Source organism: Gossypium raimondii, chromosome 2, assembly GCF_025698545.1.
Source record: "Gossypium raimondii isolate GPD5lz chromosome 2, ASM2569854v1, whole genome shotgun sequence".
Lineage (NCBI taxonomy): Eukaryota > Viridiplantae > Streptophyta > Magnoliopsida > Malvales > Malvaceae > Gossypium > Gossypium raimondii.
The window spans coordinates 13,708,351-13,721,787 of record NC_068566.1 but is presented as its reverse complement, the minus strand read 5'-3'; the positions used below and the strand labels follow the sequence as shown (position 1 = coordinate 13,721,787).

The 13,437-nt window shown below is 36.9% G+C and overlaps 1 pseudogene; it reads left to right on the top strand.

Annotated features, from left to right (window-relative positions):
* The first annotated feature begins 257 nt into the window (after nt 1-257).
* Nucleotides 258-12,521, top strand: LOC105777700 (pleiotropic drug resistance protein 1-like; annotated as a pseudogene).
* Nucleotides 12,522-13,437: the final 916 nt, after the last annotated feature.

Genomic DNA, 13,437 nt, shown 5'->3' with positions numbered 1-13,437 from the left:
ACATGTAACTTTCGACACCCTATCAACAGTTAAAATATGTTGGTGAATATAAGCATGGTTTAAAGATGTTGGTGATTTAAATATGTTGAGAATAAAAGTAAAAGACAAATAATATTCCATAACTCAATCCATGCAAAAGAAAGGTGGAAAATTTTTAAGTTTGACATATGAAAGAGAAAGAAGGGGCGGCCAGCAACCATTGCCCTTAGTCCTTGTATATATGCCAAACATTAGTTTTGTTGCAACAGCCTCTCCCTTTTAACTTCATACTGATTTCTTTTCCTTCTTTCATTGGGAAAGATCAAGTATTGATATTGTTTTGGGTAATGGAGGGCGGTAATATTTATGAAGCGAGTAGTAGTTTAAGGAGAAGTATAGGCTCTGGTAGTTCTTCTTCTTCCATACGGAGGAACAATGGCGTCGAAGTTTTCTCGAGATCTTCTCGAGATGAAGACGATGAAGAAGCTTTAAAGTGGGCTGCACTTGAGAAACTACCCACTGTTGCTCGTCTAAGGAAGGGTATATTAGCTAGCTCTCAAGGTGGTGCCAGTGAAATCGATGTTTTGGACATTGGATGGCAAGAAAGGAAGGCTTTGCTTGAGAGGTTGATCAAAGTTGCTGAGGAAGATAATGACAAGTTTTTATTCAAGCTCAAGAATCGTATCGATAGGTATGGAATTTTTGTGTTTTTAATGTTTGCAGGAGACAAACTCACACTATGCCTATTGAATGGAATAGAGTAACAAATAGAGTCATAAGAGAGACTGTAACAGATTATTTCAGGAAAAGAAAAAAAAGATTTGTAAAAGAAAAAGTTGTAGCTGAAGATTCATTCAATAGTCCACGAACAGTGAAAATTTTGAACCAAACATAATGTCTGTTTTTGCATTGGAAATCCTCAGGGTTGGCATCGATCTTCCCACAATTGAAGTCAGATTCCAACGTCTAAATATTGAAGCTCAAGCTTACGTAGGAAGCGATGCTTTGCCAACGGTTATTAATTTCGTCACTAATATATTTGAGGTACGTTCCAACCTGGGATGGAATTACTTCGAAATATTTGGATTTGGATTTTCTAATTCAAATAAAAAAATTGATTTGGTTTTTAAAATCTAATATTAATTAAAAAAATACTTTTTTCTGCTTTCAAAATAAGGTGTTAAGTGACATATTGAAGAGCTTGTCATTTTTATCTTACTATTATTATCAGTGTGTTTCAACATACCATTCACACACATGCTAGAGTCTAATTTTAATATCTTGATAGATTATATGTTATTTTATATACATACAAATATATCTCAAATATACAAATATAAATTTTAAAATTATTAATTAGATTCTATAATTTAATTTAATTTAATAATTATAGTTTAATTTTAAATGTAATTATAAAAAATTAAGATAAAAGATAAATACTGATCCGTACACTTCCTAGAGGAGCCGAAACACACAGGCATCACCTTTATGTTTGTTTCCTGACATTTCAATTTGTATTGTGATTAAAGAGCTGCTTGATTGAGATGGGCCTTCTTTCTAGTAGAAAGAAAAAGCTGACAATCCTCAAAGACGTCAGTGGAATCATTAAGCCTGGCAGGTAACATGAAGATTTGATTTTTACTGATAAATTTAAAGTTTGGGTCCCATGAAATTAATCAAGTTTTATTTCTTCAGGATGACATTGCTTTTGGGTCCTCCAAGTTCTGGGAAAACCACTCTCTTGTTGGCTTTAGCTGGGAAGCTTGATACTGCTCTTAAGGTGCTTTACAAAAGTTCACTTTGGTTCAATGCGTTGGATGTTGTCTTCAATTTTATTTATAATTATCAAGTAAAATTCTCTTGAAGTGTTCTGGGACAGTGACCTACAATGGGCATGAGATGAATGAGTTTGTGCCCCAGAGAACAGCTGCCTATATTAGTCAACATGATCTTCATATAGGAGAAATGACAGTCAGGGAAACTTTGGCCTTTTCTGCAAGATGTCAAGGCGTTGGAGATCGTTATGGTTAGTTTTGTTTGATTTTCGACCATTCTCATTTGTCATTTCACATTTTCTTTATTCAACAAAGCATGAAAGTTTGTTGTTTTGGGTGTTTACAGATATGTTGGCAGAATTGTCAAGAAGAGAGAAACAAGCAAATATTAAACCTGATCCTGATATTGATGTCTTCATGAAGGTAAGAACTAATTAATATTATTTTTATGTTTCAATTGTAGAAAGAATTAAACTAGTGGTCTTGATTCACTTCACTTTTAAAATTTCAGGCAGCAGCAACAGAAGGTCAAGAGGCAAATGTTATCACAGATTACATTCTAAAGGTAATGTTAAAGGAATCTGAAATATATCCGAGCACTAAGATAAATATATATATACTTATTGAACTCCTTTGGCATGAAACTTTCAGGTTTTAGGACTGGAAATATGTGCAGACACTATGCTAGGTGATGAAATGTTAAGGGGTATATCTGGTTGACAAAAGAAGCGTGTCACCACAGGTAATTGATAAAATCAATTAAAACCATTGGTTCCATTACCAAAGTAGCCTCAATTTTTTATCATGCAATCCATTTCTGTCAATGAAATTAGGTGAAATGCTGGTTGGACCGGCAAGGGCACTATTTATGGATGAGATATCTACTGGTCTAGATAGCTCTACAACTTTCCTGATTGTGAACTCCCTCAAGCAAACTGTTCATATCCTTAACGGAACTGCAGTCATTTCTCTTCTCCAACCAGCACCAGAGACTTATGATCTTTTCGATGACATTATTCTCATTTCCGATGGCCGGATAGTATATCAGGGTCCTCGTGAACACGTGCTGAGCTTCTTCGAATCTATGGGCTTTAGGTGTCCTGAAAGAAAAGGCATTGCAGACTTCTTGCAAGAAGTAAGTCTTGACATTGGTTTTTTTTTTTTTCTTTTTTTTTTTATTGGGACAAAGTTCCTTTTATATCATATTACCTAACTTTCTTCATTACAGGTTACATCAAGGAAAGATCAAATGCAGTACTGGGCACGTAGAGATCAACCTTACAGGTTTGTCACGACTGATGAGTTTGCTGAGGCATTTCAATCTTTCCATGTTGGATTGCAACTTGAAGATGAACTTCGGACTCCATTTGAGAAAACAAAGAGCCACCCCGCTGCTTTGACAACCAAAAAATATGGTGTTGGAAAGTGGGAGTTGCTGAAAGCTTGCATCTCAAGGGAGTTTCTGCTGATGAAGAGAAACTCTTTTGTCTACATCTTCAAGTTTATTCAGGTGAGTGCTAAAGACAGTTGATTCTTGCACTGTGATTGTAATGGTTTACATTACAAGAAAATGACTTATTTCCTTTTTGTTTTTTTCTTTCATTACTAGCTTACATTTATGGCAATAGTTACTATGACTCTCTTTTTGAGGACTGAGATGAATCGAGATTCAATTGCTGAGGGAGGAATCTATATGGGTGCCATTTTTTTTGGCTTGATTATGGTCATGTTTAATGGAATGTCTGAGCTTTCTATGACCATTGCTAAGCTTCCTGTCTTTTACAAACAAAGAGACCTGTTATTCTTTCCTGCATGGGCATATGCTCTACCATCATGGATACTCAAGATTCCTATCACATTTGTAGAAGTTGCCCTATGGGTATTTCTCACCTATTATGTCATCGGATTTGATCCAAATGTTCAAAGGTAAACAAATGAAATGGAAATAAAATTTTAGATGGAACCTTAAGTAGTGTTGAAGCCGTGGCCTGCATTGCAACAAAGAACCAACAGCAACAAATTGGTCAAAAGACCAACAGCAGCAAATTGTACAATTTTAGCTGCTATACTGTTTTGTAGCAAAGAAATGGAGTTGGTTCAGTTATAAAATTATTTTTTGAATATTTTGTTCCTATGGAACTTAGCCTAAATCTTTGTAATGAGTTAGCTAAGTTAGTAGGAAAGATTGATGATGTAATAGCCGGTATGCCGACTTTCTTTTGTATACAAGTTGCTATATTTTAGTAAGTATTAAGTAAGAGCGATTAAATTAGTAGGTAACTGTCAAATACTTTTGTAACCTTCATATATTCAAAATTTGAATGAAATTATGATGACTTTCGATTACAAATTTTCTTCTTGAGTTCTTTTCTTTTGTTTTTTCTTTCATTCGTTTTTGCTTTCTTTACTCGCCATTGCCATTTATCCAACAAATGGTATCAAGAGCTTTCAGTCTTTGAGGGCCTTGGTTGTACATGTCACTAAGCAAATTGTGTTTGAAACAAAAGAAGAAGAGGTTGTTTTGCTTGCTGAAAATGAGTTTTACACCACCTCCTCCACTGTCTTTGCCGGAGAAAATTACAACATCTGGGCAGTGAAAATGAGAACATACCTGCAGGCACACGACCTGTGGAATGTTGTTCTCAATGACATTGAGCCACCACCACTAAGAGCTAACCCGACTATAGCCCAGATTAGGCAAAGACAATGAAGACGTGCCAAGAAGTACAAGGCTATGTCGTGCCTTCAAAGTGGAGTTTCGATGTTATTTTCACAAGAATAATGGCTTGTGACACTCCAAAGCAGCTGGGACAAACTCAAGGAGGAGTTTTAGGGTCCGACAAGACCGAACAAAGACGGTGATCAACATGAGAAGAGATTTTGAAAACCTCAAGATGAAGGACTCGAAACCATCAAGCGATATCTTGTGAGAATCATGGCAATCCAACAATATAAGGTCGCTTGGGGAGGAATTCATGGCCAAAGAGTGGTTGAGAAGGTCATAACAACCTTGCCGAGAAGTATGAAGCAAAATTTCTTCTCTGGAAGATTCAAGGACTTGTCAACAATCCCTTTGATGAGCTTATAAATGCTCTTTATGCTCAAGAGCGAGAAGGGCAAATAGGCGGAGGACCACCATGAAGGAGCTTTTCAGGCTAGAGGCGAGAAAGCTCAAGTGCAAACTTAAATGTCAAAGGCAAAAGCCTTGGACGAGAAGAAGAAGAAAGAACCTGTCAAAAGGAAGTTCCCACCTTGTGTCCATTGTAAGAAGACTACTCATCTTGAGAAATACTGCTGGTACAGACCAGACATTCAATGCAGAGCCTGCAAGCAATTTGGCCACATTGAAAAGGTTTGTAAGAGCAAGTCAAAAACACAACCACAATTTCAAAGCCAAGCTCAAGCTGCAGAAGAGGTTGAAGCACCAGAAGAGCATGTTTTTTCAGCATCATGCTTTGCAAGCTCGAGCAAAGTTAGCAAAATTTGGCTGATTGACAGTGGATGTACCCACCATATGGCTTCTGAGAAGAGTATATTCAAGGAGCTTGACACTACCTTCAAGTCCAAAGTCAGAATTGGCAATGGTGAGCTACTGGAGGCAAAAGGGAAAGGCAAGGCCTTGATAAGCACCAAGTCAGGTATTAAAACCATTTTAGAGGTTCTTTATGTACCTGACATTGACCAAAACTTGCTAAGTGTTGGCCAGCTATTGGAGAAGGGCTACTCTCTGATTTTTGAAGGCAAGAACTGCTTTGATCAAAATGTCTGCGGTGAAGTGTTGACTACAGTGGCTATGCAAGATAGAACCTTCATTGTGGATGTGAATCAACTGCAAGCTAAGGCATATGCATCTCAGTCTGATGAGACAGACTTGTGGCACAGGAGGATGGGGCATGTGAACTACAATTCACTTGAACATCTTTGCACAAAATGGATTTGGTCGGTGACATGTCCAAAATTGAGCCAAAGGATGCTGTATGTGAGGTCTGTCAGCTAGGCAAACAGACCAGATTACCCTTTCCAGTCAACAAGGCATGGAGAGCACAAGGGAAGCTTCAGCTTATTCATACAGACATCTGTGGACCAATGAAGACTACCTCCTTAAATGGTAGCAGTACTTTGTACTCTTCATTGATGATTATTCAAGGTTCATTGGGTAAATTTTTAAAGAATAAGTCAGATGTTTATGATTTTTTCTGCAAATTTAAAGCTTTGGTTGAAAACCAAGCAAATTGCAAACTGAAATGTTTGAGGTCTGACAATGGTTCTGAGTATGTATCTCAGAAGTTTCAAAAATTGTGTGATGAAGCTGGAATCCAACACCAATTGACTACTGTATACACACCACAGCAAAATGGTGTCTGTGAAAGGAAAAACAGAACAGTCCTTGATATGGCTAGGTGTTTGTTATTTGAGGCTAAAATGCCTAATGCTTTTTGGGCTGAAGCTGTGAATACAGCTGTTTACTTGTTGAATAGACTGCCAACTAATGCAGTCAAGGGTAAAACACCCTTTGAAGCCTGGTTTGGACAGAAACCATCTATCACACATTTGAAGGTATTTGGTTGTCTATGTTATGTGTTGGTACCTGAGGAGAAAAGAACCAAGTTGGACAGGAGGTCCATGCCAGGGGTGTTTGTTGGCTACAGCAATACAAAGAAGGGATATAGAATTTTTGATCCACTAACTAAGAAGGTTGTAGTGAGCAGGGATGTAAAGTTCAATGAAGAAAACAGCTGGAAATGGGATGGAATTGAAGCAAATTTGCCTGAGGTAGATCAGAATGACATTGATTTGCAGCAAGTTGACATTGAAGCAGTCATTGAAGATAGTTGTGATGATGAACCTGTTCGAGGCACTAGGACATTAGCTAATATTTATGAAAGATGTGCAGTAACTCTACTAGAGCCTTCATGTTTTGAAGAAGCTGCAAAAGAAAGGTGCTAGCAAGAGGCTATGGAAACTGAATTGAGAATGATTCAGAAAAATGACACTTGGGAGCTTGTTGATAGACCTGAAAATAGAAGAATCATTGGTGTAAAATGGGTCTTTAGAACTAAAAACAATGCTGATGGTACTTTGAACAGACACAAGGCCAGATTGGTTGTGAAAGGGTATAGTCAGCAGCATGGGGTTGATTTTTCTGAGACTTTTGCACCTGTTGCAAGGCTGGACACTATCAGACTGCTGCTTGCTTTGGCAGCTCAAAAGCACTGGAAGGTGCACCATTTAGATGTTAAGTCAGCCTTTCTAAATGGCTTTCTTAATGAAGAAATATTCATTGAGCAACCTGAGGGTTTTGAGGTCCTTGGTGAAGAACATAAGGTTTACAAGTTGAAAAAGGCCTTATATGGCCTAAAACAGCTCCAAGAGCTCGGTATGAGAGGATTGATGGCTACCTAGCAAAGCTCGGGTTCACAAAGAGTGTCGGTGAGCCTACACTCTATGTTAAGAAGGATCGAAGGAAACCTTGCTAATTGTTTCCTTGTATGTTGATGATCTGCTAGTCATTGGCTGTAAAGATGAACTGATAGAAGACTTTAAGAAGTAGATGCAACATGTCTTTGAGATGACTGACCTTGGTCTAATGACCTATTTTCTTGGTATGGAAATCAGACAAGGAAGTGATGGTATTTTCATAAGTCAACAAACATTTGCTTCCAAGGTGCTTGAAATATTTTGCATGTCGAAATGCAAATCAGTCACTACACCAGTTGCATTGGGGGAAAAATTATCAAGTGCCAGTGAGCATGATCGAGTAAATGAGAGAGCATATAGAAGCTTAATTGGTTGTTTGCTTTATTTAATAGCAACTAGACCAGACATTGTCTATGCTGTTAGTCTACTTTCAAGGTTTATGCAATCGCAAGAATGTGTCACATCCAAGGCGCCTAAAAGAGTGTTAAGGTATGTCAAAGGAACCATCGATGCTGGTGTGAAGTTTTGGAGGGCAAAGGAGCTGAAACTCTTAGGCTATTCTGATAGCGATTGGGCAGGGTCAGTTGATGACATGAGGAGCACTTCAGGTTACTTTTTCACCTTAGGATCGAGTGTTTTCAGCTGGAGTTCAAAGAAGCAACAAACTGTTGCACAATCTACAGCAGAGGCTGAGTATATCTCAGCTGCAGCAGCAGTGAATCAAGCCATTTGGCTTAGGAAGATTTTGGGTGATTTAAATGAAAGTCAAATTCAGCCTACTGAAATTAGAGTGGATAATCAATCAGCTGTGGCCATAGCCAAGAATCCAGTCTTCCATGGTAAGACTAAACACTTCAAAATCAAATTCCATTTTGTTAGAGAAGCTGAGCAATCGAGAGAGGTTAGCTTAATTCATTGCAGCTCAGAAATTCAGCTAGCTGACATTTTAACTAAATCATTGGGAGCCAACCGATTTAATGCTTTGAAGGAAAGGATTGGTGTTTGTTGCATACAGTCCAAGGAGGAGTGTTGAAGCCGTGGCCTGCATTGCAACAAAGAACCAACAGCAACAAATTGGTCAAAAGACCAACAGCAGCAAATTGTACAATTTTAGCTGCTATACTGTTTTGTAGCAAAGAAATGGAGTTGGTTCAGTTATAAAATTATTTTTTGAATATTTTGTTCCTATGGAACTTAGCCTAAATCTTTGTAATGAGTTAGCTAAGTTAGTAGGAAAGATTGATCGATGTAATAGCCGGTATGCCGCCTTTCTTTTGTATACAAGTTGCTATATTTTTAGTAAGTATTAAGTAAGAGCAGTTAAATTAGTAGGTAACTGTCAAATACTTTTGTAACCTTCATATATTCAAAATTTGAATGAAACTATGATGACTTTCAGTTACAAATTTTCTTGCTGAGTTCTTTTCTTTTGTTTTTTTCTTTCATTCGTTTTTGCTTTCTTTGCTACTGCCATTGCCATTTATCCAACAAGTAGCAGTGTACATATTTATATAGTTTCTTATTAACTCATGATCCAAATTGATGTGTAAGCAACTTGTCTGGTGCAGGTTGTTTAGGCAATACTTCGCACTCGTTCTCGCTAACCAGATGGCTTCGGGGTTGTTTCGCTTCATTGCAGCAACTGCTAGAAACATGATTGTTGCTAACACTGTTGGCTCATTTGCTTTGCTCGTACTTTTTGCATTGAGTGGCTTTGTCCTATCACGAGGCATGATAAGTCTTAGACACATCATCAGACATCAAACTTCTATTGAAAATTAAACTTTTTTTTTTCTAATCCATTTTCTTTTGTTAATGTCACAGATGACATAAAGAGCTGGTGGATATGGGGTTACTGGATTTCTCCTATGATGTATGGACAAACGGCATTGATGGTTAATGAATTCCGTGGGAACCAGTGGAGTCATGTAAGTCTTGGAATTTGCAATGTTTATGGTTTTGCTTTTATCCTTGAACAATCATCTGATTATATGTTATTTCATATCGAAGTCTCTTCCGGGTTCAACCGAAGCAGCAGGAATCGATGTTTTGAAGTCTAGGGATTTCTTTCAAGAACCAAAATGGTATTGGATAGGTGTAGGAGGATTGATTGGTTTCATAATATTGTTCAACATTTTTTTCACTGTGGCTCTCACCTATCTAAATCGTGAGTATAGCTTTGTCTATTTAAAACTTATTCCTCTTCATAATGGAGAGCTAATCTTTTACATTTTATCAAATAATTATGCAGCATTTGGGAGTTCAAGGGCTGTAATATCAGAACAAACGGAAAGCCATGAACAAACCGATGGAATTGGAGTTGGTGGAAGCATACAGTTAACAAACAATGAAAGTAGTTCAAATAATGTAACTAGCTCAGGTATTAGAACTCACTTATATTTGTATCCGTGTTTTTGTTTACAAGGCATTAAGTAGAATACTAATCCAATTGATATGCAGCGATTCAAGAGGAGGTTCAAAGAAGCATCTCATCGAAGTCCTCGTCTGTGACTGAGGCAACCATCGGGACCATTTCCATCAAGAAAAAGGGAATGGTTCTTCCATTTGAGCCACATTCCATCACATTTGATAACGTTGTTTATTCTGTTGATATGCCACAGGTAACATAAGGTTCCGTGTATAAATTCCATATATGTTCAATGGTTGGATTATATTCTGTTTGTTGTTAATGTGCTCTACAGATATAAAAGTTAGTTCGATTCATTTAAAAATTTCAGGAAATGAAAGAACAAGGTATTACTGAAGATAGGTTGGTGCTACTGAAGGGTGTTAGTGGTGCTTTCAGACCAGGCGTTCTTACAGCTCTAATGGGTGTTAGTGGTGCGGGTAAAACCACTCTTATGGATGTGCTTGCTGGTAGAAAAACCGGTGGTTATATAGATGGGAACATCACTATTTCAGGTTTCCCGAAGAAACAAGAAACATTTGCTCGAGTATCTGGATACTGTGAACAAAATGATATTCACTCTCCTCATGTCACAGTGTACGAGTCTTTGCTCTATTCTGCTTGGCTTCGACTACCTGCTGAAGTTAAAGCTGAAACTAGAAAGGTTGGCATTCATCTTTAAGCTATTTCTTGTCTCTAAATAATCCAGTAGACACAATTCGATCATGAACTCCAAGGACTTATAAAAGTTGAGAAGTTCTTAGTTTTGACACCCCTTCATTGCCTACTGATAGAGTCCAACAAAATAACTCATTTTTCTTAATGATCATTTTGGTATGGCTTAAGTTAATGCTTTTGTTTCTAGATGTTCATTGAGGAAGTCATGGAACTCGTGGAATTGAATCCGTTAAGGCAAGCAATAGTTGGTTTACCTGGTGTAAATGGTTTATCAACTGAACAGCGAAAGAGGCTTACGATTGCAGTTGAGCTTGTGGCAAACCCTTCGATCATTTTCATGGACGAGCCAACTTCAGGGCTTGATGCAAGAGCCGCGGCAATTGTTATGAGAACAGTTAGGAACACGGTGGACACCGGAAGAACAGTTGTATGTACTATTCATCAGCCAAGTATTGACATATTTGAAGCATTTGATGAGGTAAGGAACTTGAAAATCAATTAAAAAAGAATTTACTGTGCTTTTGTTGGTTCTTCATTCGAGTTTATATATTAATAAAACATGTAATTGCAGCTATTCCTTATGAAGCGAGGAGGACAAGAAATATATGTCGGGCCATTAGGACACCATTCTAAACATCTTATCAAGTACTTCGAGGTATGATGAAATGAAGGACCTCAAATTAAAAATTTTAATATACGTTATTTATTTAACACTATAGTGTTCATCTTTCTACAGGGAATTCAAGGAGTTAGCAAAATCAAAGATGGATATAATCCCGCGACTTGGATGTTAGAAGTTACCACAACAGCGCAAGAATTAGCTTTAGGTGTTGATTTTACTGATATCTACAAAAATTCAGATCTGTACAGGTAATGATAAGATACTCAGACTTGACCTTGCAACAAAAAGTTATATGGTGGTCCAATTAATTTCTTTAATTCAGCACAAGATCGACATCGGAGATAACTAACTCAAATTTGATACTAATGTATGTCATTTGTTCAGGAGAAACAAAGTTCTTATTGAAGACTTAAGCAAGCCTGCTCCTGGTTCAAAGGAACTCCATTTTCCAACTCAATACTCTCAGTCATTCTTGACTCAGTGTGTAGCTTGCTTATGGAAGCAACACTGGTCATATTGGCGCAACCCGCCATATACCGCTGTTAGATTTCTTTTTACAACTGTAATAGCATTGATGTTTGGGACAATGTTCTGGGACCTGGGCTCAAAAATGTAAGCTACAAGTCAAAACCACAAAAGCTGAAGCTTCAAAGTTGGTTTCAATCAACTTCTTTTATTTAACTGTTATATTGTGGAATTACAGGAATAGTGGACAAGATTTGACCAATGCAATGGGTTCAATGTATGCTGCTGTACTTTTCCTTGGTGTCCAAAATTCTTCATCTGTGCAGCCTGTTGTTGTGGTTGAAAGAACGGTCTTTTATCGAGAAAGAGCTGCTGGAATGTATTCTGCCATGCCATATGCCATTTCGCAGGTAAAGTTTCAGTGATTTGGAAAACTTGTAAAAGTTTCAAAATGGTTAAGAAAGTTAAACTAACTTCCATTCTTGTAAATTGTAGGTCATTATTGAGATGCCTTACATTTTTATTCAAGCTGCTACGTATGGCCTAATAGTCTATGCTATGATCGGATTCGAATGGACCGCTGCAAAGTTCTTCTGGTATCTCTTCTTCATGTACTTTACCTTATTGTACTTCACCTTCTATGGCATGATGGCCGTTGCTGTTACGCCAAACTACCACATTGCATCAATTGTTTCTGCTGCATTCTACGGAATATGGAACCTCTTTTCGGGGTTCATCATCCCACGACCGGTAAGTTTTTTTCTTTCATCATGTGATTTTCCATTTTTCAAGTTCATATAGATTTCTTGAAAAGTTTTAACTTGTTGGATTTTGCAGAGCATGCCTGTATGGTGGCAATGGTACTATTGGGCTTGTCCAGTAGCATGGACCTTGAACGGATTGTTTGTTTCTCAATTTGGAGACATAAAAACACCCCTTGAAGATGGTGACTTTGTTGGTCAGTCAGTGGAACAATATTTGAGAAGTCGATACGGTTTCAGACATGATTTTCTGGGAGTTGTCGTAGCTGTAATTCTTGGTTTCGCTGTTCTATTTGCTTCCATCTTTACCGTGTCCATTAAGCTCTTTAATTTCCAAAGACGTTAGAATTTATGGTTTCCATCTTTGAACTGTTTAAGGTCATGTTTTTATTTATTAAATTTATGCCATTTTAATTTTTGTAACATACAAATTCTTTCATTGTAACTGGAGATTTTGTTGTAATAAAATATGAAATAGTGAAATCCCTTTATATATATATATATATAGAAAAAAAATAAGAGTCAATTACACTAAGCCAGAAACAAGATTAGAAATAGATGGTAAAAAAATTATGTAATCAAATTTGATCAACAATTGTAATAGGAACAATATCAAACACAAGACGTAAACCCAAACTCTTTCATTAATCAGCTATGGATTATAAGGATTGAACCACCGACATCTTATCAAGAACAATTGAAGAAGGCATTAGAAGACTACTAGTCAAATATACCAGATCCAAAAGAATGGTCACAAGACTATCCATAGTTTTCTAGCAGTGCAATAAAAAACACGCCAGCTTGGACTAATTCGCAGGAAAAGACATCACCTATGGAAGTAGAAGACAATCTTGACAGCTCACGTGATGGTCTTGAACAAAATATTGAATAGTTGGAGATAAAGTGCTACAGAGCTAAAGAAGAAATAGTAAAGATGATAGAAGAACTGAACCTCACTTCTGATATTAGTACAAACTATGAAAGTGATTAAATGTGATTAGATGTTTCACTATTTTGTATAAGTCATAAAAGTAAGTTTGTTTGTTATGTAAAATAATGAGTCATAAAAGTAAGTTTATTATATAAGTTAAAAAAGTAAGTTTATTTGTTATATAAATGAGATTCCTCCTTATCATGTTAAACTAGTCTTAGGATAAGTCCTGAAAACTCCTCCAGAGGAGAAGGAAAGATTTTCCCTATATAAGGAAGAACAATTTTTAGTTGTAATCATCGAATAGCTTAAAAATAAAAATACCAGTGTGTTTTAAAAACATGTTTTTTTAAATATTTCTTATTCTCTTTCTGATCAACATAGGTCTTTAAATGAAAATC